Source organism: Pan paniscus, chromosome 1, assembly GCF_029289425.2.
Source record: "Pan paniscus chromosome 1, NHGRI_mPanPan1-v2.0_pri, whole genome shotgun sequence".
Lineage (NCBI taxonomy): Eukaryota > Metazoa > Chordata > Mammalia > Primates > Hominidae > Pan > Pan paniscus.
The window spans coordinates 34,522,541-34,549,473 of NC_073249.2; the positions used below are offsets into that span (position 1 = coordinate 34,522,541).

Consider the following 26,933-nt stretch of genomic DNA (forward strand, 5'->3'; position numbering starts at 1 on the left):
CTTTTGGTTGTTAAATAATATTCAATTGCACGGATATTTTGTCTATTTATCAGTAGCTTCCACTTTTGGCTATTATGCATAATGCCGCAATGAACATTTGTGTGCAAGCTTTTGAGTGGCGTATGCCTTCAATTATCTTGTGAATAAACTTGGAAGTAGAATTGCTGGGACATAATGTTACTCTGTTTAACATTTTGAGGAAGTGCCAAAGTGTTTTACAAAGTAGCTGTCCCATTTGACAATCTCCCAGCAATGTACAAGCGTTCCAATTTCTCCACAACTCCACCAATACTTGATAGTGTCTTTCTTTGTTATTTCAGCTGTCCTAGTGTGTGTGAAGTTGTATCTCATTGTGGTTTTGATTTGTACTTCTTGATGATTAATAATGCTAATTATCTTTCCATGTGCATATAGATTATTCATACTTTTTCTTTAAAGAAACGTAGATTCAAATCCTTTGCCTATTTTAAAAGTTAGTCTGTCTTTTGGTTATTGAGTTGTAAGAGTTCCTATATATTCTAAATATAAGTCTCCTATGAGATATATGATTAGCAAATATTTTCTTTCATTCTGTCAGTTATCTTTTTAGTTTTTTGATGGTGTCATTGTAGCACAAAATGCTTTACTTTGATTAAGTCCAATTTATCTATTTTTTCTTTTGTTGTTTATGGTTTTGGTGTTATATCTATGAAACCAGTGCCTAATTCAAGATCATAAAGATTTACTCCTACATTTACTTCCAAGAGTTTAACAGTTTTAACACTTACATTTAAATATATGATACATTTTGAGATAATTTTTATATATAGTGTGAGTTAGGAATTCAGCTTCATTCTTTTAATGTGGATATTCAGTTTTCCCAGCATCATTTTTTGAAAATACTTTCTTTCTCCTCACTGATTATCTAGGCACCCTTGTGGGAAAAGCAAACTAAGTTTTCACTTGATTTATATAATCAAAAATATCAAAATCTGGCAAAAAAAAATGACTGAAATCATCCACCGCAATAGAAAAGAGTGACCTACACACCATTTCAAGATCTAAGCGTCTCCAAAAATAGAGTCTATTCATTGAAGTAGAGGCTGAATCCCTTAAGGAAGGACCTTGAAATATCTCCACAAAGATACAGAGTGTATATTATTTCCATCTTTTCTTATTGAAATCTGTAATTATTCCTTAGCATGAACTGGGACAAGGGAAATTCACAGATTTTTTTTAGAACTATTAGATATGAGGTATAAGAGAACATGATATCACGAGATTTCAAAGGCAATGCCATCCTTGTTTAAATGAGAGTTTATGGAATCCAAATGACAAGTTGTGTTTTAACCAAAATCTGTTGCACATCATCCAAAGGTCCACAAACCACCCCCCATACTCTCCCAATAACGTTATTTCCCCAGTTCTCTTTATATAATTGAGATAAATATACTTAGCACTTGACAGAACCCTCAACTGGTTTCCTAACCTGTGAAGTAATGGCAGGAAGAAATGACAACAGAAGCTCCTGAACTGCCACATCCTCCACACCAAGAAGCAATACACCTAAAAGAATTACAAAATTTGGAGCCACCATATGTATATGGAGCCATCATATATTGAAAGACATAATGTTGATTATCTTTGTCATATCTCCATTGAATGCGAACCCCAGATGGGTCGTAGGATGATTAGCAGACACTTAAGCAGACGATCTCCATAATCGAAGCAGCTGTGCCAGGTTGGTACCTTTACTAAAATAAATCAACAGTCTCTAGCAGGTGGTATGTGTTTATTACGTTGGCAAATGATTTATTCATGATAACCATCCATAGGGAAGATCAAAGCAATTCACTTTTACAGGGCAAGGACAGCAGTATACCTTCACCATTTTAACTCAGGAGTAGGTCAACAATTTTGCTGTCAGTTATAATGTAGCCCACAAGAACCTTAATTATTTTGACCTCATACCAGTCTACTATATTAATGACAGCACACTTATGTGCACCTGGTGAGAAGTCCAGAAATTGACAAGCACCAATAATGCACCTAATAAGACACATACATACGAAACAATTGGAGTAAAATCCCACAAGGTTCAGGGGCCTGACACTTCTGTGAAATTTCTAGGGATACAATGATTTGGGGCATGCCAGAATAACTCCTCAAAAAAAGACAAAAAGATAAGCACAACTTTTTTTTAAATCTTATCAGGCTACAGCTGTACTTTATTTATTTATTTTTTATTATACTTTAAGTTTTAGGGTACATGTGCACAACATGCAGGTTTGTTACATATGTATACTTGTGCCATGTTGGTGTGCTGCACCCATTAACTCGTCATTTAGCATTAGGTATATCTCCTAATGCTATCCCTCCCCCTCCCCCTCCCTCTCCCCCCACCACACAACAGTCCCCGGTGTGTGATGTTCCCCTTCCTTGGTCACTGTGTTCTCATTGTTCAATTCCCACCTATGAGTGAGAACATGCGGTGTTTGGTTTTTTGTCCTTGCGATAATTTGCTGAGAATGGTTTCCAGCTTCGTCCATGTCCTTACAAAGGACATGAACTCATCCTTTTTTATGGCTGCATAGTATTCCATGGTGTATATGTGCCACATTTTCTTAATCCAGTCTATCATTGTTGGACATTTGGGTTGGTTCCAAGTCTTTGCTATTGTGAATAGTGCCACAATAAACATACGTGTGCATGTGTCTTTATAGCAGCATGTTTTATAATCCTTTGGGTATATAGCCAGTAATGGGATGGCTGGGTCAAATGGTATTTCTAGTTCTAGATCCCTGAGGAATCACCACGCTGACTTCCACAATGGTTGAACTAGTTTACAGTCCCACCAACAGTGTAAAAGTGTTCCTATTTCTCCACATCTTCTCCAGCACCTGTTGTTTCCTGATTTTTTAACAATCGCCATTCCTCCTTAAGCTGATAGGCAACTTCAGCAAAGTCTCAGGATACAAAATCAATGTGCAAAAATCACAAGCATTTTTATACACCAATAACAGACAAACAGAGAGCCAAATCATGAGTGAACTCCCATTCACAATTGCTTCAAAGAGAATAAAATACCTAAGAATCCAACTTACAAGAGATGCAAAGGACCTCTTCAAGGAGAACTACAAACCACTGCTCAATGAAATAAAAGAGGATACAAACAAATGGAAGAACATTTCATGTTCATGGAGAGTAAGAATCAATATGGTGAAAATGGCCATACTGCCCAAGGTAATTTATAGATTCAATGCCATCCCCATCAAGCTACCAATGACTTTCTTCACAGAATTGGAAAAAACTACTTTAGAGTTCATATGGAACCAAAAAAGAGCCTGTATTGCCAAGTCAATCCTAAGCCAAAGAACAAAGCTGGAGGCATCATGCTGCCTGACTTCAAACTATACTAGAAGGCTACAGTAACCAAAACAGCATGGTACAGGTACCAAAACAGAGATATAGACCAATGGAACAGAACAGAGCCCTCAGAAATAATGCCACATATCTACAACTACCTGATCTTTGACAAACCTGACAAAAACAAGCAAGGCGGAAAGGATTCCCTATTTAATAAGTGGTGCTGGGAAAACTGGCTAGCCATATGTAGAAAGCTGAAACTGGATCCCTTCCTTACACCTTATACAAAAATTAATTCAAGGTGGATTAAAGACTTAAATGTTAGACCTAAAACCGTAAAAACCCTAGAAGAAAACCTAGGCAATACCATTCAGGACATAGGCATGGGCAAGGACTTCATGTCTGAAACACCAAAAGCAATGGCAACAAAAGCCAAAATTTACAAATGGGATCTAATTAAACTCAAGAGCTTCTGCACAGCAAAAGTAACTACCATCAGAGTGAACAGGCAACCTACAGAATGGGAGAAAATTTTTGCAATCTACTCATCTGACAAAGGGCTAATACCCAGAATCTACAATGAACTCCAACAAATTTACAAGAAAAAAACAAACAACCCCATCAACAAGTGGGCGAAGGATATGAACAGACACTTCTCAAAAGAAGACATTTATGCAGCCAAAAGACATATGAAAAAATGCTCATCATCACTGGCCATCAGAGAAATGCAAATCAAAGCCACAATGAGATACCATCTCACACCAGTTAGAATGAGAAGCACAACATTTGGTAGATTCTTTTGGACTCTGGAGAAAGCATAAGCCATACTTGGGGATAACCCATTTATCAGATGACCTAGAAGGATGCCAGTTTTGAGTAGTCCACAAAAAGATTTCAGTCCTCAGTCTGTACAGGAGGCTTAACTCTGAAGCAGAAAGAGACCAAGACTATGTTATCTTTATTCTCACTATGACAAAACCCGCCTGAAAATTATCAATTAATGCTACAAAGATTAAATCTGTAAGAGAAATCTAAAACTATATATATGACCAATAAATAATCTTCCATTAAAGCAAATTATTGACATTTTGGTTTTCCCTAGGCCCAACTATGCCTGATTTTTAAGGATTCCTTGCTAGCTCTGAAGAGAACCCAAAATCTTGTTTAATATTTATACTAAATCAAGTTGGATTTGACATATTCAACAATATGAATGTCAGTTAAATACAATTGGTATTTCAAAAATTGTATTTCAAGAAAATTACTTAAGAAATATTCCACTATAAAATAGATTGTTATTCTGATAACTAGACTATTTTCCAAGAATAAAGGAATGTAGAATGGATCTTTTACCATTAGAAGGAAATATGTCACAGCATTATGACATGACAGCAGTAATGCAACAGGATTCATTTTCAATTTTCCATTTTTTTCAAATACCTAAAATTTATAGAGCATTTATTTCTACGGAATTATATTTATTTGTTATAAATGATAACTTATAAGATTTTACCACCTTCAAGTAACTTTACAGTTCAGCTAATTTTGTTCTCACCATCATTCTGTAAGGTTATATAGCTATTACCATCCTAAGTTTTCATAATAGAAATCCTAAGTTTAAACTATTTAAGCAATTGTCAAAAAAAAATCAGTGTTTCAATGATAAGATTAGAATCCAGATCATCTGGCTTCAGATTTCGTTCTCTGATCACCTACTTTAAAGACATTAATGACAAAGCCTTTTCTAATCTTCCAACTGACATGGTATCTTCCTCCTGCACATTTTTAATAGCTAGCATGCTTTTAGTACATAATATCCATTTACTTAACATTATTTCCCTTACATTCAGTCTTTGTTGGTCTACAGTACTTTGATTATATCCTTCTTTTGAACATTATCATGGGCTATAGTTTTTAATACTGTCTTATTTCCTCTACTAGACTCCAAAGTACTGGAAACCTGACTTGAGATCTCCTTGTTTCCTCAGAAATTGATATACTTCCATCTGATGGGCCATTTAACCTTTTTGACTAAAATTTCTCCCAGAGGGTGAACATTTGTCTGACCTTGGTGATTGTCTTTGATCTTCCATTTCTCAGTCCTCTAAATGTCATGAACAATCCTTTCCCAGAGAGTGGAGTCCTGAGATTACCATTTCTTACCTGCTTAATATTTGACTGACTTCCAAACACCAAGTAATTGTCTTTCAGTCTGGGAACACTGCTAATCTTATCTTAGACCAGATCCAGACTCCACCTCTGTTGTAATCCTCATTAGTACATTTTTCCTTCATCACCACCATCCTGATGTCTCATGTTGGGGCTCAGAACACAATACCCCAAAATATACCACCTTGGCATACTGAGTATTTTAAGCTAAAGGAAATTGAGAAAACAATGAAAGCCCAAAAGTCACTCTCTGACCTTCTCCCATCTTTCTCCCCTGAAGCAGGCCATGAAATAGTTCTCTGACCTATCCCCCTGAGAGAAGGTCACAAGACCCTCATTCCAGAGAGGTTATGCCCTATAACCAGAAGGCCAAGAAGAATCTGAAAGAACAGGCCTTACTAAGCTCCCCCCACCACAAGGTTATTACCATTAAATAATACCTTTTGGTTTTACCATCACATTTCTTCATGACTGTCTATAAAAATATGGTTTTCCCTGGATCACTGGGTCTTCATTTCTGAAGGCTTCTGTGCCAAATAAAATATTAAATGTGTGTGTGTAAAGGGTATTGTTAGTGTAGGGGAGGAAAAGTAATATCTTTTCCTTGCCCATTGCAAGGTTCATGGATGACAACCCTGCAACAAAAGACACCTAGCAAAAAGAGAGTACTTCTACAATGTACACATGAGCTGATTTGTAAACTGATGTGGTCTAGAGACCACATCATTGTTCCAATGGTTTAGTTGCTGTTCTATATCAATCAATCAAACATCAAGTGCTTGTGAAACACCAGCTGTTTGGATAACTGTGCCAGTCACTTTGAGAATTAACTATATGCCAACTGATACTAGAACTTAAAACCTTTTTATTCTTTTTAAATTTCTTTAAGGTTGTTATCTCTTTTGTGGATTTATACACTACAGTGATTTACGGTAGGGTCATCTCAAAAGTTTAGTTGTATCATACCACCTTGTTAAAATCCTGCTTGTTTTTATGTGGGTTGTTACTGCTACCTGACACAACAGGGAAGTATCAAAGTATAAGATGACATCATAATTCTCTGCAGCCACACATCATATATTTGAAGAGGCAAAATGAAATACAACTGATATAATTAGATTAATTCCAGTCTATATGCTCTCCTATTAGGAAGTAAGCTCTTGAAATCAATTGCTAGACCTTATGCATTTGTGTCTCCTGTATGTAACCATCGGTTGATATCAACTAGACAATAATATAAAACTAAAGCACTAAACTAGGTAGTATAAAATAATTCTTATGGAATTTGGAATACAATCTAATATCTAGCACTGATTATAGGAAACTTGCCATTTTCACCTTGTCACGACATTAGGGTAATATGGAATAGGACTCAAAAATAGTAAAAATGAACAACACACAAAACTTCTTATTGCTTTATAGTTACTCCATGTCCCTTAGAGTTGTTACACATTGATTTAAGTTCAGTATTTCTTATTATAACCCAAACTCATATTGTGTCTATTTTGGAAGATATCTCATGGAGGTATATCTCAAGGAAATTACTTGCCTTTCTTTAACATATCAACATGGATTCTGTCCAGATGGCTCTGTTCTAAGTAACTTAGTAGTACTATTTGAAGCATATGAATCTTTTAGTCTCTTTTCCATCTGAAGTTCCAATTATTTAATTCATCTTACATTACATTTCAAAAAAAATTACAATCAGCTTGTTTGCAAAATGATAAATATTTCTTCAATGGGTAGGGATCTAGACTTACTCTGCCTCTTACATCTTCTTCAGATTGGTTCTTTTTTTACTTCCTAAATGTCAAAATGCAAAAAAGAAGTTTAAAAAAGTTTTATTTCTATTAGTAAGAGCCTTGTACAAATGTATTTGTAATACCCTTCCTTCTCAGAAAGGATTTTAAAATATCTTACTAAAAAATGAGAGAAAGGCATAACATAAATTAATATAATAGAAATACAAACTGGAAGTTAGAATTGAAAACAGTAAGGGAAGCATGGAGCCAACATAGTAGGTGAACTTCATTATAACTTTCCTGGCAACCAAACCTAAAAGGAATACCCAGTATGTGACACAATTTTAAAAGTCAGAGAAGAGGAAATAAACAAATTCTTCAAGGTACAAATCTAATGACTGGTCCAAAAACCTAATCATTTTCCAAAGTACGTTAAAGGAGAAGTCATGTTTGGCCATCGCTTTAGCTCAACAATTACTTATTAAGCATTATTAAGAATTTAATTTGTTCAAGGATTTACATTAAGCATTGTATTGACTATCAAAATGTCAAAAACCCTAGTTTCAACTACAGAATATGATTAATCCAACTGGGCAGACCAGACATGTGCTTTTAAGGGTAGCTGATGACCCAAGCCTACATTTGATAAATGTGAAATGAATTGTGCAGACATTCAGAGCTGGAGGAATTGAGAGGAAGAAGAGACTTTTATGTCAGACTCAAGATAACCATAAGATAAGAAATTCTGGAGAAATTAGGCCTGGGATGCGGGCAGGCAGAAAGAATAGCACTGGGAGTCCTGTGGGCAAAAATGAGGTCAGAATCCAGTATATCAGGGAAAACTGGATGTCACAAATGAGTTTTAGTATTCAAAAAACCTAACAAAATTTAGCGTTCAAAGATCCAGGTCAAGCAGAAAGACACAGTGGAAGTAAAATCCAAAAACACCTGCCCTGGTCAGCTTTCAGTCTTTCAGCCAGCTATCTAGAAACAAATGAAGAATGGAGTTTGATCCAAAAGGCTTGAAGCTTTGCCTGCTTTTGAAAAGACCTCTTGGAGTGAGTAGGTAAGAGGGAGTAGGAATGAGCTGCCCCCCAAAATGAGGCAGTGCTCAGCAGGAGCTGGGGCCTGCTCAGAAAACCAGCTCTGGGGCCACTTTTCGGGAACTAGTAACCTTCAAACTAATTCCAGAACTAATTCCAGAATATTTAGAGAATAACAAATCAGTAAGCAAGGGAGCTGGAAGTCACTGCATGTGAAAATTTATTTAAAGAATTGAATATGTTTCTGTTAAAGGTAAGAGACCAAGGGGAGTATGATAGTTGCCTTCAGATTTTCTAAGGGTCACCATATATATATATAAAGGTAAATTATTTTATTACACATTTGTATATAATTTGTTGGTTTTTGGGTATTAAATACATAGTTTTATTTAAAACTTTTCTTACTGGAGATAATCTGTTTAAAAAGGAGTGAATTTTCCATCCCAAGAGGTGGAAATTAGATGACCACCTTTCTGGAATATTGTTGGTGATAATCTGGCATTGATATGGTGCCTTATGCAGAAACTCCACTTTCTGATAGCTTCAGTTCTATATTCTGATAAGTCTCAAAGTTCAATACTACAGAACCAATCAAGGAGTTCCTGATACCTCTTAAGTGCACCAGCTTATAATAAATCTGACAGTACTTTACACATGGGTCAGAAAAATGATGTGCTTTACAGGCTCCCAAGCCTGATCCTACTGGCTTGAAACCCTTCTATTTCCAGAAAAATAAGTCTAAAAGAGATCAGGTAACTTATACAAAGTCACAAGGGCACAAAATCAGTTAATGACAGAGCTGCAATTGCGATACTACAAAACTTCAGCAATTCTCTCCATTCTACCATTCTGCCCCCTGACTGAAGTAGAAACCCATCAGAGAGGTGTATGGTAAGGTGAGTGCAAGGCTAGAAGGCATATTCTTATTAAATAAGAACCTGCACAGGACACAAACTAGTCACTGTTTTGAAACTATGGTACTTCCTCAGAGAACACACAGAAATCTGATTTCCTGTTTGCCCTTTTCATACAAAGATGAACAGAATTGTCACCAATGCTGGATACGTAAACCTTAAGTGACACACACGAGACAGTCCATCAGGGCAGAACTAAATACTAGAATTTCTTTATATTAATTTTAACGTAATCTATCACTACATTTGTATATGTTTCTATATATACTCAATGCATTAGAGAAGCATATGTATATCATCTGTATATTAATATACATATATTGAAGATACATGCTCTAGAAGAAATCAGAAATATTTAGAGAACATTTAAAATAATTCTTATGAAATTTGGATGAGGAATACATCAAATAGTTAAATTAAAACGATGTTTTTTTCTGTATACATTTTGTATCACAAGTATATTTCAAAGCAAAAACTGTTCCTATTACAGATTACTAAAAAGATTATATTTTAGTGGTAAAAACCACTGGTTTTAAAATAAGCTATAAATAAGACATAAATAGGCTTCTGTAATACTGACTATATCCCTGTGTTGTTGCATTCACATAATTTTTGCCTGGGTTACACAAAACAGAAGCGGCAAAGAAAAAAAAATACATATTTCTCATCATCAGGTCTGACTGGCCACTTCCAAAGAGTTCCAAGGAAGAAAACATATGAGAGATTTTCCCCAAGGCTCCAAACTGCAGAGCAAAAGGAGAGAATCATGAGTAACAGCTCAATTTCCACCACAGAGACAAGGGTCCTGGACCTATAGGGACTGCCCTTGGGAGACACTGTTTGTGTGGAATCAAGTCAACTCTTAAGTAACTCCACAGCCAGCTGGAATGACAATGCCTCTGTCATGACTCTGCACACTTTTCGTAGCCGGGCTCTGCTGGTGACTGACCATATGTATCTGAGTAAAAGTGAAGTATCTAGGATGCCTTACAGATTTCCAGTTGGTGCAGCTAGGGAGATGGTGATACCATTGAGTAAGAGAAGAACCAGAGGAAAATGAGTTGCTCAACTTGCTCATTTTTAGCAAGTTGAATTGGAGGTATAAGTGGACCACTTGTGCCAGTTCTCAGTTTATCACATCTGAGCCCCTAAATCCACGCTTCTTGCTCTGAGATACTGGCCAGACCCTGTAAACATTTCTCCTTTGCTAGCTGGCTCAATGTTGGGTTTTGTCAACAGAGAGCCCTGGAGGGATACTGTAAGGCCATAACAGCAGAAGGGCCCTCCCTTCCTATTTTAGTGTGGCTTTTCTTTGGATATGGCAGCCAGTAAATCAGCATGTGGAAGGCCATGGACATTCACCTCAGAAACCCTCAGGCCAACTCCAGCCTTGTGCCTTCTGGCAAGTTTTCTACCACTGCATGTTCCTCTGATAGCCCCATCTTCTCCCAAGAGATCTGGACTTCAGTCTCGGAGAGAGGTGGAAAGGGCATCTCTTTTAAAATCTTAGTTACTCAGTTTTTCATGGTTATATAGCCCTAGAGGTTGTAGCTTTCGGCATTTACTATTTCTCTACCTCTACAGCCCTCTTTTTCCTCATTTTAGTAATTAATCATCTTTTGCTAGTTAATTCTGTACATTCAAAGTTTCCTATCTAAATTACTGGTGTGGTTTTTATCTCCTAACTGGACTCTGATTGATACCCTACCCAAGTGGAGATGCCTTTTAAGGAGCTAGAGATGCAGCTTTAAAGAGATACAGCTTTGAAAGGAAATTCCTATTTGAAAGTCTCCAGAATATTACTGGTATTTATTTTTTTATGTATATATGAATTTATTTATCCATTATTTATTTAATATTTTTGGCTGAGTACAGGAGACTTTTTATTGATGGCACATGACAAGGTAGGGATACCTGGGCCCCTCCCTCTTCAGGGGGTCTGCATGGAAACTGTGAGGAGGGGAGATTCTCAGTGTGGTGGGGGACTGAGTGTGGCAGGAGCTCTCTAGCAGCTGAGGGCCTATCTCTTCCTCTCGTGCTCTTGCTTGTGTTGATGGTCTGGGGTTCTGACTCCTCAGAGGCCATGTGGTCTGCGAAGTCCACCACTCTGTTGCTGTAGCTAACTGCACTGTAATACCAGGACATGAGCTTGACAAAGTAGTCATTGAGGGCAATGGCAGCCTCAGCATCAAGGTGGAAGAACGGGTGTCACTGTTAAAGTAAGAGACAACGTGGTGCTCAGTATAGCCCAGGATGTACTTGAGGAGGCCCTCTGATGCCTGCTTCACCACCTTGTTGGTGTCATCATATTTGGCAGGTTTCTCCAGATGGCAGGTCAGGTCTCGTACCAACATGTTGGCAGTGGGGACATGGAAGGCCATGCCAGTGAGCTTCTTGTTCAGCTCAGGGATGACCTTGCCCACAGCCTTAGCAGCACCAGTAGATATAGGGATGATTTCTGGAGAGCCCCATGGCCATCACACCACAGTTTCCCAGAGGGGGCATCCATGGTCTTCTGGGTGAGGTGACAGTGATCATGAGTGTGGTCATGAGTCGCTCCATGATTTCCAAGGTTGTCTTGGATGACCTTGGCTAGGGGGCTACTCAGTTGGTGGTACAGGTGGCATTGCTGATTTATAATTCTCATGCTTTATGACCATCATGAACAGGGGGAATCAGCAAAGGGAGCAGAGATGATGACTCTTTTGACTTCCCACCCCATGAGCCCCATCTTTCTCCACAGTAGTGAAAATGCTGGTGGACTCCACAACATAATCAGCACCAGTATCACCCCATTTGATTTTGATGGGATCTCACTCCTGGAAGATAATGATGGGATTTCCATTGATGACAAACTTCCTGTTCTTAGCCTTGATAGTGCCATGGAACTTGCCATGGATGAAATCATACTGGAACATGTAGACCATGTAGTTGAGGTCAATGAAGGAATCATTGAGGGTGACAATATCTACTTTGACAGAATTAAAAGCAGCCCTGGTGACCAGGTGCCCAATACGGCCAAAACCATTTACTCCATCCTTCACTTTAACCATGGTGTCTTAGGGATGCGGCTGGCACTGCACAAGAAGATGTGGCTGTCTGTCGAATAGGAGGAGCAGAGAACCACTGCTCGTATTTAGAGCAAAAAAGTAGATGATTACCACAAAGAATGTAAATCGTGGAACTATAAGGGAGCTAAGGAGGGAGCCCTGGGACGGCATCATTTGTGGGACAGGTAGGAAAAGAACAAAATGGGAAATTGTGGGAATGGAGGAAAAGGCAAAATGAAATGAGGGAAAGAAGCTGAGAAGGATTTGTCTTAGAAGTTAAAAAGGAAATCAGGAGAAGCCAGAGGCAGAGAGAATTTCATTGAGTGATCAATAATGCAAATACTACAGGTAACTCAAGTTAACTGAAAACTCAAAATGAATTTAGGAGTAATCTTTTCAAGAACAATTTTAGTGCAGCAGTTTGAGAAGTCAGTAAGAAGAAAGCATGTAGGCATGACAAATGTAAACCACTTTTTTTCTAAACTTGAAACAGAGAGAGTAGCACTGGGCACAGGGACTTCACAAAATCAGTGTCTCAAAGCTCTTCTAGTTTATGTTCACTGTAAATTGGGCTGATTTGGGTTAAATGAATTATCTGTAGGTTATTCTCCCTTACATGCTCTTCAGATATTTGGTTTTGATCTGCTCAGTGCTCATTTAAATCATCATTGGAAAGTGAACAATAAAAAAGAAAAAGCATAGGAAGCTAAAGGCAAGTTTTGTTTTAATCTACCAGCTCTAGAAGCTAGCACTAGCTAAACTTGTGTTGCATTAAACCAACTCAAAAATTTTTGGTTCATTATAAAACATAAATTTATCTACAGGTTTTTAGTTTTTCTACACATATCTAATATCCTTAATATCATGCCATTGACTTCATTGACCACTCCAGCATGGTTAATGCAGTGGTGCCATTGCAGACATTTAATAAAGTCTGTGGACCAGTGAGAGTTTTCTATATCTGTTGCTTAAAATAGTAAAACATTATTTTCAGAATGAATTTGATGGTGAAGTATACAAAATGGTTTCAATTATAATTCCATGTTCAAATGTTCATAACTTGATGGAAAAAAATGCCTTTTGAACTGAAACTTTCCATTCCATGTTCTAGCTCCATCCAAATATAGTTATTTTTTCTTCTCTGGAAAATTTGAGGAAATCCGTATGAACACTTATGAATGTGGAAAAAATGCACTCTTTCAAATGTTTAATTAAATGAAAGGATCGACAATTACAAAATCTTTAATATAAACTTCCCATACATATTTATAAAAACCAAAATATAAATCTAGTAGGCCTCAGAAAAGAGATTAGGTGTTTACCCATTTAGGGAAAACTCTAATTTTGAATGTTTGCTAATTTGAAACTCAAAACTGTATTATGCAAACACAATAGTAATTTTCACATTAAAACTGATACATTTGAAGTGGCATTGTCGTCTGGGGTAAATACCTGGGGTTCATTGTCTCGCGCACTGAGATTAAGGATATGGACACACATTCATGGAGTGGGTTAAGGAGCAAAAATTAAATACGTAGAAGAAAAGAGAGAGGAGAGCAGCGCTTTCTCTCTCTTGTGAGAGCGAGGCATCCAAAAGGGAAAAGGTGGCCTGGGTGGACCACAGCAGATTTTATAGGCAGGCTTGAGGAGGCGGTTTCTGATTTATGTAGAGCCCACAGATTGGTTCGACCAGGTGTGATGTGGTGTTTACATAGCGTTTGGGGAAGGCTGGTCACCCTGCCCTAATCTTATTATGCAAATGGCCTTTTCACCATCTTGTCTGCTCTTACCTTACACATAGCTGACCAAGGGAAGGAAGCCATTGTGAACATGTCTAGTCCCAGGTAGCTTTTTTCTGCCAGCATTCATGGGTGCAGGCTTCCAACTTGTTTGTCTATGTCTGCAGCTCAATTTTACAGGCTGTTCTTTGTTAGAAAATGATTTGGGGGCTTCTTTTCATTAAAAAGGAAAACCTTACCGAGGACTCCCATACCCTTATTATCTGCCCTAGTAGTTTCTCTTTAACTCCTATATCACATTCAATTGCCTTTATAATATGACTACTAACTATTAATTTTTGCTAAATAATACCTGATATACTTTGGATATTTGTCTCTGGCCAAATATCATGTTGAATTGTAATCCTCAATGCTGGAGGTGGGGCCTGGTGGGAGGTGTTTGGATCATGGGAGCATATACCTAATGTCTTGGTGCAGTCTTCACTATAGCAAGTGAGTTCTTGAGAGATGTGGTCATTGAAAAGTGTGTGGCACCTTCCCACTGTCTGTCTGTCTCTCTCTCTCTCTCTCTCTCTCTCTCATGTGTGCTCTCTTTCTGGCTCCTGCTCACACCATGCGATGTACCTGTTTCCTCTTCACCTTCCACCATGATTGAAAATGCCCTCAGGCTTGACCAAAAGCCCAGCAGATGCCAGCACCATGCTTCCTGTAAAGCCTGCAGAACCATGAGCCAATTAAACTTCTTTTCTTTATAAATTATCCAGTCTCAGGTATTTCTCTATAGCAATGCAACAACATAATAATACCATACATGATGGGCCAAAGAACAGAGTTGAGAATGGAGATTGTTTTCTGAATTTTCCATGCTCTGTATATAGTGTGTGCTTAATAAATATTTGCTACTCAAATACAATTTGCAAAATATGGCAAATAATTTTTTTATGGCTTAAAGTTAATTTAACCTTCAGAAGTGACTTTTTACTTCTTTTTTCTTTAAATGCAGAGAAGAAATGGGAGAGTGGCTTTCCAGAGATACTAATAGAAGAGAATGTTGCAAGAAAGGGTGATTTCTTATTCAAGTGAGATATATTTGCATCTACTAATTAGAAAGTTATTGGTCATCCCAGAGGCAACAGTTTCAGGAAAATAGTGGGAATCATGAGCCAGAATGTGATGCTTTGCGAAATGAATTGGAGGGACAAGGAGTAAAAGCAATGAAGAGATAGTCTTCTTTAACCTCTACTTTTTAATTGTGTAACACATCATTCAGAGGAGTGTATTTAACGTATGTGAATCGTTAAAAGCAAACACACTGTATCAGCTTCTAAGCCTAAAAATTACAGCATGACCAATGTCTTTGAATCCCTCTATGCACCTCCTTGAGCACGTGCACTTCCATTCACCAAACATAACCAATAACTGAATCATGAGTTAATCAGTGCTTTGCTTTTCTTTCTACCTTTGCCATGCATCCATACACATATCTCTAAATGACAATTTTATTTGTTTTACCTAATTTGAAAGTTTATATAGGCAGAATCATAATCACATATTCTTCTGAAAATTTCTTTTAATACAGTAATGATTTTGCATTCATTCAGGTTGATTCTTAAAGTAATAACTCATTTATTTTTACTGATATATAGTATTCCTTTCAATTGAGGCACTAAAATTGATTTATCCATTCTCCGGCTAGTGAATACTTGAGTTGTTCTCTATTTTCTGCTATTGGGAAAATGCTGATATTCATGATATTATGCAAGTCCCTGGCACATGTGCAAGAATTTCTCTTACAACATACACAAGAGTGGAATGACTTTGTCATAAGGTATGTGGACATTCAACTTTATTGTGAATTTTTCTGTTTTTAACCAAACTGGTTCACCAAATTAATAATCTTACCATTTGCCCACAGCTTCTCCAATACTTAGCATTATCCAATCTAGTGCACTTTTAGTTTGCATTCTCTTGGATACACATTTGTTTAATATATTTTCTCTTGTTTTGGCCATTCAAGATGGCCTCTTTTGTTCAATCCTAATTTCTTCTTTCCGTTTTTTGTTCAATCCTGTTTCCTCTTTTTTGTTCAAATTAATGTTTATTTTGCCCTTTTTGGGCAGTTGCATTTATTCAATAAATTTGTAGCCATTTTATGTATTTGGTATATGAATTTTTTATTAGTAATACCTGTTTCAAATATTTTCTACCAGGTTGGAATCTCTCTTTTTAGTCTCATTATGGTCTCTTTTGATGAACAGAAATTTAAAGTTGATATAGTCAAATTTATTAATCTTTTGTTTTATGGTTTGTGCTTTTTCTCGCTTTTTAAGGACCACTCCACTAACCAATTGTTAGCTCATGTGTTCTTCTAAAAGTTTTGGTTCCTTTTTTTTCCATTCAAGGTCTTAATGCATTTCAGAATGGTTTTACTATGTAGCATAAAGTAAGGATTCATGTTCGTGTTTCTTTTTGTTCCATAGAGAAAACGAATTGTTTTAGTAATATACTGTATTCTGAGTAAACATATCCTTTCTGCATAATCTACAATCGCACCTTCATTATAAATCAGAGTTTCAGCTATATCTGTGATTGTTTCTATGCTCTCTATTCTATTTCACTGGTCACTTATTTTATCCCTGTGCTCTACTTTCTGTAACTTTATATGAAAAAGTTTGATATCTAGTTAGGAGACTCTACTAATATTGCTTTTCAAGAATGTTTTTGTTATTCTTGGTCTTTTGCACTTCCATGTAATTTTTTAATTGTCTTTTAAAGTTCCACTAGAAAATCCTACCAGGATTTTTATTGCAATTGCATTGAATATATATAAAAATACATATGTATGTGTGTATATACACACATATATAAATATATACATATCCACATGTAAATATGCTTATATAAACTAGAAGAGAATTGACTTTTATTTAGTATTCTTTCTATCCATGAGAATCTCTTTCATTTTATTTAGCTAATAATTAATCTTTCAATTAAGTTTTATTATTTTATCTTTACAGCTCTCATATTTAGTAATTTTTATTCTCAAAGTGTCTTTTTTGTTTGTAATTATAAATACTTTTTCATAATTATATTTTCTAGCTCTATTTGCTTTATATGTTCTTATATGCTTTGTATATTACTTGTGTACCCAGTAAACTTAATGAACTCTTTTATTAATTCTAACATTTTTTCTTCAGATTGTTTCGAGTATCTGATAAAGGTAGAGACCTAATCCATATCACTCAGCTTTTTTTGGTCTTTCTAGTTGTTATAAAATTTATTTTTTGTTTTTGCCTTATTGCTCTAAGGCTCTCAGTTAAATGTTAAGTATATGTGATTATAGTGGTCTCTACCGATCTTAAAGAAAATACTCTAACTTTGAATATGATGTTTTCGTACAAACTTTTAAAATATACTTTATTGAGTTAAGGAGATTCTCACCTATTATTAGCCAAGTTTTGCCTGTTGTAACAGAGATCTAACTTTTAAAATGCCTTATATAGACAGAAGTTCATTTCTCTGTCACATTAAAGTCTAAGCTATTAAGGAAGTCACTTTGTATACAGCCATCAGGAATCTAGCTTCTTTCTATTTTTCCACCATTCCTAAGGTGTTTCCTCCTCCACAGAGTCTGAGATAGCTCAACATCAGGTCCCTTCTCCAACCAGAGGAAGAGAGAGCCATGCCCCCTCCCTATAAGGGTACAACTCTGCAATTCCACAGATAACTCTAAATTATGTCCCATTAAAAAGGCCTTCATAATAGTCACAGCTAGCTTCAAGGGAAGCTCAGTTCTTACCTTGAGCAATTAAATGCCTAACATCTAATAAGGTGTTGTGTTATTACAAAGAGAAAGAATAAAAAGATATAAGAGAAAAACAGCAGACCCTGCCACATCTTCTTTTTCTAGTTGCTAGAGATATTTTTGGTAATAAATGTGCATTAAATTTTATCAAATCTCTTTTATGCATCCAAAGTGAACATATGGTTTTTTCTATTTAAATTCATTAAAGAGAAAATTTATACTAACAGATTTTCACATTTTTGAGCCACAGTAGTATTTCTGGGAAAAAAAATAATTTGGTCATGATTTTTTCATTCTTATACATTACTTAACTTGGATTGCTAGTATTTTGTTTGATATATTTGCAGCAATATTTATAAGTTATATTGGTCTGTAAATTTTCTTATATCATCCTTGTCTGGGTTTTGTGTCAAGGTTATATTAGCTACATTAAATAAGTTAGTCATTATTCTGACTCATTTGGTTCTCTGAAAGATTTCGTGTAAGATTGTAGTTCTGTTTCTTGAATGTTTGGCAGAATTCATTGGGTAAAAAATGTCTGAACATGATGTTTTCTTTGTAGGAAGATCTTTTAAATAATGATCCTATTTCTTTAATGTTTAAAACTAAGTTATTTTTTAAGAAATGTATCCATTTCACCTATGTGTCCCCACTTTCTGAAATAACTTATTTACCCACTTTGCGGGTTGGCAAAACGTGGGATAAGAAATTGCAAAAAGATATAGAAAGCTAACTTTTAAGAAAGAGTAATGTTGATAGGATAAGTTCTGGAATCCACACTGGATAGAGAGGCAAGTGACACTCGCTAAAAGATGAAATAACTAGAAAAACCAAACTACTTTTGCAACAGGATATCGTATTGAACACAGAGAAAACATTCTAGGAGAAATGAAAAAGGCAATGCATAGGTAATGGTTTCAGAAGGGAAGTTCGGAATATTAATTCCTGAAGGTGGAAATGTACTGAGTAAAGTCAGATTATAGTGAGCACAAGGGGCTTGGAAATAGGACAGATAGAAGTAAAGACTGTTAATGTAAAAGGGGTTGAAACACTGAAACTAAGGGGCTGGTTGTCACAGTCCCAGATGTTAAATATGTGCCAATTCAGGAAGAGTCCCTACTCTGATGGAGCTTAAATCCAGCAAGGAAGACAGAATTTAATTATAAATTCAAATATGAGTACAGAAATATGAGACATAGTTTCTGCGGGCAGAAACCTGATATATGCTTAAGAGTGTGAGATGAGATGGCTTCTATAAAGAAGCAATAGTTGTGTTAACAGTCAAAGGATGAGTTAACCAAAGATAGAAAGGAAAGCATTCCAGACACAGACAACAGCACATGCAAAGACTCTTTGGTATGGACTCTTGCAGTAAACCAGCTGAGATCCTATATCAACATGGCTTAAGCTGAAAAGCATAGTGGAGAAAAGTGAATATTAAAGACATTTTTCTGATATAAAATCAATAGTATTTGGTGACACACTGGATGCAAGGGGTAAAACTTTAATCTGGGGCAATTGGGTAAATAGTAACAACTAATCATTGAATTAGGAAATGTTGGGAAAGGTTTTTCAGGAAAAGATTAGAGCTAGAAAATCAGGATTTCAGTCTTGCCCATATTACATTTATGATTGCTTTAGCTAACTCCAGTGGGAAATTTCTAGTAGGCAGCATCTCTGAAGATCAGATATGAAAACCATCAAGAAAGATATTAACTTATATAATGGATGGTATATTAAGCAGTGAAAATTAGCAAATTTTGGGGGTGGAAAGAATTTCGACTCAATATAGAAAAACTGTATATTTAGCAAGTTTTCAAATTATACAAGAATGGAATGTGGTCTCAGATTGGGCTGGTAGTCAAAAGTGCTTTACTCTTATCTATAATGTTTGACATTTACAAACATATAGTGTAACCATGTGTTATATGCGTAATTTAAACATTATTTTTAAATTAAGGACCAGAAAGACTCTTTAGTCTAAATGCAATGGCTGAGAGCATGGAAAAACAACAGCATATAATGCAAGGTGAAAATAAAGGCAATTAAAATCTTTAGGAAACACAAATAAACAAATACCATACAAGATTATCATAGGCCAAATATGAAGAAAATAAAACATGGCACGATTTTAAGAAAGGGTAGAGTTAACAAGAGAGACTCGATTTAAACTTGAAGCTCACAACATTCTCCTGTTAGTGGCCCTCAGATTGTGGCAATGGACGCTTACTTGGCCCAGAAGTGAACCTTCTTATGTAGTCAGAGTAATGTAAGCTCTGTTTATTGGTTTTCAAGTTTTACACTAAACTGCAAAGTACAGAAATCTTATAGATGTAGCACATAGTATTAATGTTAACAGTATCTCCATATAAAAGTTTAAAAAGTATTCAATGAAGGTATGATAGGGAACAGGAAAAGGTAAGGGAAATACATAAGAGCTACTATTTTCATCTTATAACAAGAAGTTATTGGACAAATAATAAAGATTTATATATATTATTTTCAGAGTTATAAAAGCAACCAACAGAAGAACTCAAAATGATGATACTTTAGAGGAAAGATATGAGAGAAAGGAAAAGAAGTATAATTATTTAATTCTTGTTTTTCATATTGAGGAGTCAGAAATAAAGGCAAATTATCTAGAGATATGGAAATTACCAGCAGAAGAAACAAAAGTAGGAAAAAATGTGAAAGATTGTCTTTGACAACTGAAATTGGGGATGGGAGAAAATGCAGCAGGAGACTCTCACGTTTTGATACAATGAGCATGCACTATCATTAGCATGATTTTTAATGAATAGACTCTGCTTCATTTGCAGGGGTTGGGGATGGCGGTGAGAACAGGTTACAGAATCTCTCATGTTCAACCCAACCAGAGGCTTTGTGGCCCCAGAAGATCACCTAGTTGATGTTAAACTTAGTTTGGGCAAAACTCATCAGAGTCAGAGGTTGTGGAGGAAAAGTTAAATATTAAATTTGAACTCAGTTGAACATGGACAAAAACAATGGTCACCAATTCCCAGAACAGGTTGTGTGAGCTCCTTGAGGCATTCATCCAGCACTGTTTCAGAGAAATCTCTATTTCAATATATTCCTATATGTTAGTTATTGAAAAACAACAGGCAATCGCAAAAACAAGTTGATCTTTTTGTGTTGCTGAAGACCAGTCATGAAGGGCTCTCATGACTGGGCCTCATGCCAAACAACTCATTACGAAAAGAGCTAGGGGTCCAGACCATGCCGAAGCTTCATGAGACCTCTCCTTATCTGTTCACGGACGAGTGGCCGACACTGGAGCCCAGGCCGATGCTTCCCAGTCTGGTCATGAATCCTCCTTAGTCTGGTGAGTAAATATATGTATTTACACTCACCTTCTCCCCTTCCCAATGCAATTTGCTTATTATATCAATTTGCTTACTATATTATTTGCTTATTATATCATTTGCTTATTATATCTGCATTGCCATTTACCTGGGATAAAGGTTGTTTACCCTTAAAGGTATTGTGTGTGTGTCTTTTCTTCTCCCCTCTCACACATTTCCCGCACAGAAAACAGGTCCACGATCATCATCCTAGAGCTTAATTTCTCTAATAGCTTAAATTCAGATGCACACCCCACCCAGCAAATAACACAGAGATAAAAAGACCTTGAGGCCAGAGTAAAAGAATACAAATACTTTTTTCACGTTTTTTACCTTTAATAAAACTAATAATATTGTAACAGCTTCTGCTTTTTGACTTTTCATACTGAGCCAGGCATCTGGCTAAGTGCTTTGTGAAAATTATCTTCACAACAATCCTATTTAAAAGGTATTTTTCCATTTCATAAGTGAGGAAAATGAGGTCTAGAGAGTCACACAACTAGTAAGAGTCACAGGTGAGATTTTGATGTGGGTCTGTCGGACCCTCCAGCTGATGCTCTTACCCAAGCATTCGGTTCCACAGTCCCCCTCTGCAATCCTGAAACCTCCATGGTACTACAAACCCAAAGTCCTTCTTCAGGCATGGAAAAACTTTCACCAGGTAGCCAAGTCTGATCTAAACTGATGTGAGGCTCCTTAGAATCTTTAATGATCTCACTTAGTGGGGATATTTATACTTTTAGTGTATAAATAAGATGCATTTGACTACATGTTGCTCTCCTACATGCCACTGAGAACATTATGTGGTATAGAACAGGGGACCCCAACCCCCAGGCCACAGACCGGTATGGTCTGTGGGCTGTTAGGAACCAGGCTGCACCGCACAGCAGGAGGTGAGCAGCAGGTGAGTGAGCTTTACCTCCTGAGCTCTGCCTCCTGTCAGATCAGCAGCCGCATTAGATTTTCATAGGAGTGGGAACTGTATTGTGAACTACGCATGTGAGGGAACTAGGTTGTGCTCTCCTAAGAGGATCTAATGCCTGATGATCTGAGGTGGAACAGTTTCATCCCAAAACCATCCCCCCTGCCCCACCCCCACCCCACCCAACAGCCCAATGTCCATGGAAAAATTGTCTTCCACAAAACCATTTCCTGGTGCCAAAAAGTTGGAAACTACTGTTATAGACTATATGCAAAGCAGTACTGTCCTAAAACCTGAAATATTCACAATTCCAAGAAACACCTGACTGCAAGGATTTCAGAGAAGAGATCATGGACCCGTAGATACAACTTATTTTAATCTTCTAAAAGTATTTTAGAAATCACTGGATCCAACATTGAAAGACAAACATTTACAGGTATAGAAAATAAAAAGGATTGGCCAAAATATTGATTAATCTATGTGATATAGCTAGAAATTCACTACTCAAAACAGAAAGAGCTTTTATCAACTGTCTGGTTTTCATTTACCTCTTTCTCATAAAACTTGATCTATGAGTGTATTGGGGGAAAAGATTTTTTTTAAGTTTGGACTGCAATTAAATGGGGAAATCTTTGCAAATATATTTGCCTCCTACTTGAAAGGGAAAATGTGTCTTCTCACAAAGTTCAAATGAGCAGTACAAGCGATTATGACTTTCCTCTGGTCTGGAAGTGACATGCTGATTTTGCTCAAGCCAGGAAGTGTTTATGTTTTGAATTAGCCAATAAAGCAAAGAATGCTAAAAATAAATGTTGAGCTACAACACATTAAAACAATTACACAAGTGTTATTCCTAGTAAACAAACAGACTTCATGATATTATTTCCTTTCTACATTTTTTTTCCCAGAAAGCACTAACACATAAAAAGTAAACAGGGCAATTTTGTGGGTTGAAATGACACGTCCACGTAAATTGCTCAGTGCTATTACCGTTCCTTTGCACTTACCACATTCATTTGTCACATATGGATGTTGGCATTGCCATTGGGCTTCTGGGAACTTAAGTGAACTGTTTCTTTTTTTGAATTTTCATTATGAAAAAAGTTTAACTATATACCAAGTAAAGGAAATAGCACAACAAACCAACATATATCCATCTCCCAGACTCGATGACCATCAGCATTTTCCCATCTTGTTTTTATGCTTTCTCTCTTCCTCTCTTTTCTCCTCTTTCATGCTTTCACTTCCTTGCTTTTTTTCTTCCTCATAAACTATTTCAAAGCAAATCCAATATATCATGACGTGTTACTCCTAAACACTTCTCGGTTAATTTCTTTTAAAAAGATGTATTTTTACATAACAATAATATTATTAAAACACTTACCAAAAATAACTAAAATCCTTTAATATCATCTAGTACCTAGTCAGTATTCTAATTTTATTCATAATCTCAAAATGTTTTAATAGTTTTCCTATCCTTTTCATACTTCTTACTTGCCAAGCGATTGTTTTATTATTTTGAATTGAAATAATCTGTTTTGTTGAACATATTAAATATTAAAATGAAACAATATATTCCTTATCACATGAGAGCAATGCAATCTCTATTTTGATTAAGTACATGGTCATTCAGCTCCTCCACTTAATTGCTGTGTGATCTTAGATAGATAATGTAATTCCCAAGTGCCTAACATTTGTCTTCTGTAAAATAGCAAAATATAAGCACAACCTCATAGGATTGTTGTGTGGGGTGAATGAATCATTGCATATAAATCACTTATTACAATGCCTGCCATAAAGGAAGCCCTAGATGAATTTAGTTTATTATTTTTCTATATTGTGCTTTTTTTTGTATATACTATGTGCCTACTTTCTGGATTTCTGCAATCTGTATGGCATTTCTAGCAGTTTGAATCTGTGTGTTTATATATTTAAAGAGAGATGCCTATAGTATATGCACTAAAGTGCAGCCAGAGATTCCTGTACCAAACATGAAATTGTACTTAGCTTCTTCTTGGGCAGAACCAACCCCTCTAAACATCCATCAGAATCTGCAGATATCCTTGTCCAATTGTAAAAGCTATCATATATATACAGAGGGTATCAAATTTGTCCTATACTTGCATCCTTGTTAGGCTAGTACAGTATGGAGAAGGGGAAATGAATTCAGGGGCCTTCAGACAACACATGCTTTCCCTCTGTACCCCAGCTCCCTCTTGTTTTACTTTCTTCTTCAATGGATTTCTATTTTCCATTTTCTTATCTTGGCTTCTAATAGACAGTTGCATGATGATTTTGACCTCTCTGGTTATCAGTTTCCTCACCTGCAAAATGGTTCTAATAAAATGTACCTCGTGGGATAGTTGTGAATGTTGTGTGAAACATCACACTTAGGCACCTTTTTCCTTGTAAGTGCTCCTTAATAGTCTCTTTTCCACTTTGAATAAATTAGGATTGCTCTATTTGTTGTAGAAATGATATCTTCTTATCCCTTTTGTTGATTTTTTTTCAGTTCTCTCACTCTGCCTCAGACACATTGTTTTCTCTCCCACTCACTTTTTTTTATTTCTTTGCTCTGCTCTGACATTGCCTTTAGGCCTTCAGCCAGTCCAGTGTGCCGTACCCTGACTTAAGAAGGACAAGGTATTAATAGGACCACCATTACTGCAACCTACAAAACTACTACCACTATCCCACCTCAACCAGAAACAATAACAGCAACAAGAATAACTGCTTATTCTCATATAGTACTTTACAATCTTACACGGTTTTTCACATCTCATTATATTTAATCCTGCTCACAACCCTGGGAACAGGATATTATCTCCCATTTTATAATCAAGGTAGCCAAGGAGCAGAGATTCATTTTGAGGGCCCAAAGAAGACATTCTTACCAGTATTCTCAACCAGTTATTAGCCACATCTCGATTAACAATGCAAGATGATGAATTTTAATAAGTTGTTTCTTCCAACTTGAAACTGATATTGAACACCAGGAAGAGCCCATTTGTGGCTGTATGTTAGTTTCTTTTTAATTGTTGGTTAAAATAACTTAACTTTGAAAGAATACTGCACCCTTTAGGAAATCATTTCTGATTTAAACAGATATTGCCACTCCAAATTCTATCGTGGCAGTAGATTTTAAAAGAAGCTATTGCTAAAGTCATCTGAGCATTCTACTTTGGTTCATACAAGGCCCACTCATGGAATGAAAATTAGGGACAGAAGAAAAGAACCATAGTTTGTGTGTGTTAACTTCTGTGTTTCTGTGATGGGGGGTGGAGAAAGAAGAGGGACTGTGGAAAGCAAATGAAATTTCTACCACTGACGATTAGTAAGCAGTTGTCCAAGTATCCATCTTCACTCAAGGAGGGAATCAGTTGAGAAAAGCTACTTACAAGGACTTGACTATAGCAACCCTGAGTCTATAACACTTGCCTGTAATGGCTTTTAAGCTGGTAGCTAATAGAATCCAGGAGTGCTCCTCAAAGATGATAACAGTAAAGTTATTCTTTTTGAAGTTTCAAAGATTTATGAGAGATGAATAGAACATGCACTGTTATAGGATGATGAGAAAGATATCTAATTAGGATAACTTGCTTTTTCTACTGTACTCTCTCTAATGTATAACTGTGACACCAGTTATTCTTAGAAGAATCTGCTTAAATTATATAAATCCCCAAAATTATACCTTTTCTAGCTTTACTTTTATATTAAAAAAAAAACCTCCAGTGGGAAATTTTGGCTATAAGTCATTGTTTAAAATGGCCTTATCAGAAAGTGATTAGGATGAAATAAACTAGCCAAATATTTATAAGATTAATACATATTGATTATCAAATTCAATTTTTTTTTCCATTCTCTTCCCAAAGGTGAGATAGGCCGGGGCATTGTAAAGGAGCATGAAGAATAATAATGTTTGTAATGGCAAAAACTCTGATGGTGCCCTATTTAAAAAAAAAACAGATTGAGGAAAATATATAAAGGAAAAGGATATGAGAAAGGAAGCAATTAAAACTTTAGCCAAAAAACAGCAGCTGTGGGAGAAATGTGGAAATGGAAGTGAGATTTTAAAATGAAACAAATACCATTTGCATTACTGTTTAATAAGTATTTATTTGTTAGAGATACCAAAGTTCTCTACAAACCACAGAAGCAGACAAAATTCTTGACTAGGAAAAGAAAATTAAAAACCCAAGAGTGCAAATGTGTAGAAACTCATTACTTTGACTATATTAGTTCATAAAATAGGGATAGCTCAAGAGTTGAAGTTTGTTTTTTATCCTCTCTCTGTATTACAACTGCTGTTACAGTTCAACCTGTGCTTTGCATTTTAGCTCTCATCACACTTTATTGAAGTAATTTGCTGACATCTTGCCACCTCCACTGGATTATGCCTGGAAGGCGGGGACTATATTCATTTTGGCATCTTTAGCCCCTGGTAATGCATCCACATCTGTGTCCCAAACTCAGAATGGGCTCAGCCTGGAAAGGTCTCAAATGCCATTTACCACCAGCCCCTCCCTGCTTGCTCCTTTTCCTGTCTTCTCTCTCTAAATTAATGGAGTCACTCTCCAGTGTCTCTCAGTATAGAAATATAATGGCTGTCTTAATTTTTTCCTTTCTTTTGCACCATACATTAAACTAGTCAACAAACAAATCAATTACTTTCTCCCTAAAAATGTCTCTAATCTGACTTTCCCTCTCCATCCTCACTGCCATGCCTGATTTTGCAGTCTCACTTGAAGAGTTTCAACAGCCTCGTAACTGGCTTCCAAGCCACACATTTCTCCCCACTCCTATGTAATCCATCACCAGAAAGATGAAATGAAAAAATTCAGA

At 36.3% G+C, this 26,933-nt stretch overlaps 1 pseudogene; it reads right to left on the reverse strand.

Annotated features, from left to right (window-relative positions):
* Positions 1 to 11,061: 11,061 nt before the first annotated feature.
* Positions 11,062 to 12,266, reverse strand: LOC100971444 (glyceraldehyde-3-phosphate dehydrogenase-like; annotated as a pseudogene).
* Between the last annotated feature and the right edge of the window lie 14,667 nt (positions 12,267 to 26,933).